Genomic DNA, 3,738 nt, shown 5'->3' with positions numbered 1-3,738 from the left:
AAGTATGTTTTATATCAAGTTCTACTTACCCCTGTTTTTTACTTGACTGGGTTTTGCGGCCTGTTAAATCTAGTCTAAATTATTCATGCAAGTTAAAACCTCCTTAAGACAATTCACAAAGACTCAAGTGTTTGAGGGGCAAGAGCTCTGAAGATGCAGCGTGTACCTACGGAATAATTGAAGTAGGTATTTACCTACTGCGGTGGAACGGCTCGAACAATGAGCCAGAATGTTTGAAAACTCGGACAAACAGAATAATTCAACGCTGCGGAACCTCCTCAAAGCGGCTCTGAAGAACGCCGCGCGGAGATTTTTCCGCGACCCGACGCCGGACCAAGTGACAAGCGGCAGCGGTGTTCCCTTTAAATTAAGATTCACATACTCATCTATAACGTTTCTCTGGCACGCAAATTACCATGCAAATCTTATTCTTGAAAACGATTACTAAATGATAACACCATATATTAATTTTTCTCTCAACGTATTAGTTCGGAATAAAGGTATTAATGCATAATCGTATGGTTGCCACTATAATCGTATGTATGAGTATTTTTTTTCTTTTATAGTAGGTACATAATTGGGTTTCTCGTGCTGATTGGTAGCAACATGTCTAACCCTGGAATTCATAGTCGTGTAGTGAACAATCCCCCACAAACCAATATTCAGCATTCACCCAGGGGCTAACTATTGAATCATCCTTCATTGCATTTCATAAACAAACTACTGGAGAGCCCCTAGGTGACTGGAGTTTCAAGCAAATGTTGTCTATGATTTTACATTAGATCTTTGAAAATTCTGTGACACAACCACAGAGAGACGTATTTTGTTAATTCTTTGACATTTTACAAAATAATTGAGTTTCTAATATTTTCATTTACTTTTTGTTTTTATTTATCGTAGTATTCGTAGTAAAATTTAATTCGTTCAAGTGTACAATAGATCAATTTTATCAAAAAGTTTCTTTCTCACAAGAAGGAGTTGTTTGAAAAATATTGAAGTTATGTGGACGAACATGATCATATACAAAATTATCAGCCGATGGACGTCCACTGCTGGACATAGCCGTCTTGCATGGACTTTTAAACACAACGGTCTAGAGCCGCCAACGTCCAGCAACCCGCTTGATGCCATCGGTCCACCTAGTGGGGGTTCGACCAACACTGCGATTTCATCGGCTCTTCGAACTATGTGGCCTGCCCATTGCCACTTCAGCTTCACGACTCGCTGTGCTACCTACCTATGTCAGTGACTTTGGTTTGTCTGCGGATCTCCTCATTTGTGATACGATCACGCAGAGAAATCCCAAGCATACTATTTACTATATAAGTAGTTTGATATTTCATACTTTTGTAATGTGGAATCCTACTTGAAATAAAAAAAAAATTGTAAGAGGAAATTTGTTTATTTTACTCAAAACCACCTATAATTGAACCTGAAATAATTACAAGTAGGTACTATTATGCTGTATTTTCTTACAATTTATAGTAAGTGCAGTAAATAAATATAAGTGTAGCTTATCCTTAGGAATAGTGGTAAAATTGCATTTCACAAAGCTTTAGATCACATAATATTATATATTTAGGAGGTAGGCTTGGCCCGGTAATGGGCTGATAATAATGAACCACACAGTACTTATTGCAATTCTAAAATCAAACCTATATCCTTTTGATACAAAGTTTAATTAATAACAACAATAAATACATAATTTACATATAACTTATTGTTATTATTGTATATTTTTATAGGGCCAGACTTAAATGAAAAATGCAGAAGTAAACATTTAATAATTATCTTTATTAAAGATGTGAATCAATAAATTTCATTCAATTAAGATTTGTATACATTTTCTATTGTTATGGACTTCAGAGTGAGTGACCACCTTACAACATACTGCACTCACTCCTACTACCTTGATATTAAATGCTGCTGACTTTTCAAGGTATGTGGGTCTTCCAATTACTGTGATCTGAAAACTCAGATTTTCAAGAACCAAAGTATTCTCAGTATTCTTGGTAAAACAGTATTCTCAGAGCTCATCACTGCTATTCTCTGCCATGATAGCCGGTTTCTTTAAATCTGTGTATAGGGTCCTCCGGGGTTGTTTATATGTATACCTATGCGTGACATCAATACAGCTTGACTTTTGGCATTTCTGTTATTTCATAGAATGCTTGATGGACTGCACCTGCAGTCTGAAAATAAACATTATGTTAGTTACATTTATGTAGGTTATATATTTCCTAAATCAAAACTAGATAGGTATACCTAACATTTATATAGGTTAGATTACAAACAAACAAACTAATTAAATTCTTCATCATGAGTATGTTAAGCATGAGTCTCCTCTCAGAATGAGAGGGATAAGGTCCACCATGCTGGCCCAATGTGAATTGGCAGACTTCACACATGTAGAGACATTGTTTTTCCTTCACTGTATGAGACATGTAATATACATTTAAATTCATAAAATGCACATAACTGAAATGATTTGGAGGTGCATGTTTCAGACAGCATTTGAACCTACACCCTCCGAATAGAAGGCAGAGGTCATATCTACTGGGCTATATGGATTTTGACCTACTCCTAATTTATCTATACTAATATTATAAACAGGAAAAATTTGTTTGTTTGTTTTGAATAGGATCTGTAACTACTGAACTGATTTGAAAGATTCTATCACTGTTGGAAACCTACACCATCATAATAAAAGGCAGAGATCATACATACCCACTGGGCTAATTGGTTTTATATCTACTTCTAATTTATCTTTACTAATAATAGAAACAGGAAAGATTTGTTTGTTTGTATGTTTTGAATAGGCTCTGGAACTACTGAACCAATTTAAAAAATTCTTTCACTGTTGGGAAGCTACACTATCCCCGAGCTCTATAGGCTATATTTTATCCCCATATTCTTACGGAAATGGGAACCACACAGGGTGAAACCGCGCGGCGTCTTCATGAACAAAAAATTATTGATAATGAACAAAGGTACGTACCTGATAACATCCCGTTTCATAGAATCGAAGTGCTGCTAGAATGTATAATACTAGCGGTATTGGTATTCCTCTTTTGGTCTTCTGTGTTCATTCTTCATCAAACAGAGGCATATTATGCCTAATATGAGAATCTTTCGTACATTCCATATCGCCATAGTATTATACTGGGTTTACGCAATTGCGAATATATATCTTGGGCACTGATATAACTCGCTGTTTATAACTTCACTTATAACGATCCGAACGTCCACTTTCTAATAAATAAATCACGAATAACACCAAAAAAAATGCCAGGGGATGGTTTGGCTGACAAATATCGGTAATTCAGCAGTCAGCCGCCAGCTCCTGTCAAATGAGGGGTTTCTTTTGTCTATGAAACGCGTAGGGGTTGAATTCGACACATAGCGGCTGAATAATCCCCTTAGGGGCCCCCTACTACGACTATGAATTCCACCGTAAGTTTCAGCGTGCTTGATCAGGAGTAGAAAATTTATATTCCCTCATTCTCTCACTAATAAAGAACTCTTAGAAATAAGTAAGTTTTAAATAGAGATGAGAATAAGAGAAGATGCATGATAACAACAGAAAATACTAAGTCTTCGTTGGAACTATTGAAACATAATATACCTACTCATGGGTATTATTCTACCTCCAAAGTTTTTAAATGATAATGAAATGTTTGTTTTAGATTACTTTAGATAGGCATTCACTGTGATCGCCAACGACCATCGTCGCGATCC

General features: G+C 36.0%; 1 long non-coding RNA gene across 1 annotated transcript; it reads right to left on the bottom strand.

Moving 5' to 3' along the window:
• Window positions 1-1,773: 1,773 nt before the first annotated feature.
• Window positions 1,774-3,452, bottom strand: LOC128198550 (uncharacterized). The gene is made up of 2 exons (XR_008251303.1): window positions 2,999-3,452; window positions 1,774-2,192 (listed from the first exon to the last, which is right to left on the bottom strand). It is a non-coding gene; the product is annotated as an uncharacterized LOC128198550 (long non-coding RNA).
• Window positions 3,453-3,738: the final 286 nt, after the last annotated feature.

This window comes from Bicyclus anynana, chromosome 12 (genome assembly GCF_947172395.1).
Source record: "Bicyclus anynana chromosome 12, ilBicAnyn1.1, whole genome shotgun sequence".
Classification (NCBI taxonomy): Eukaryota; Metazoa; Arthropoda; class Insecta; order Lepidoptera; family Nymphalidae; genus Bicyclus; species Bicyclus anynana.
This window is presented reverse-complemented; position numbering and strand designations above follow the sequence as displayed.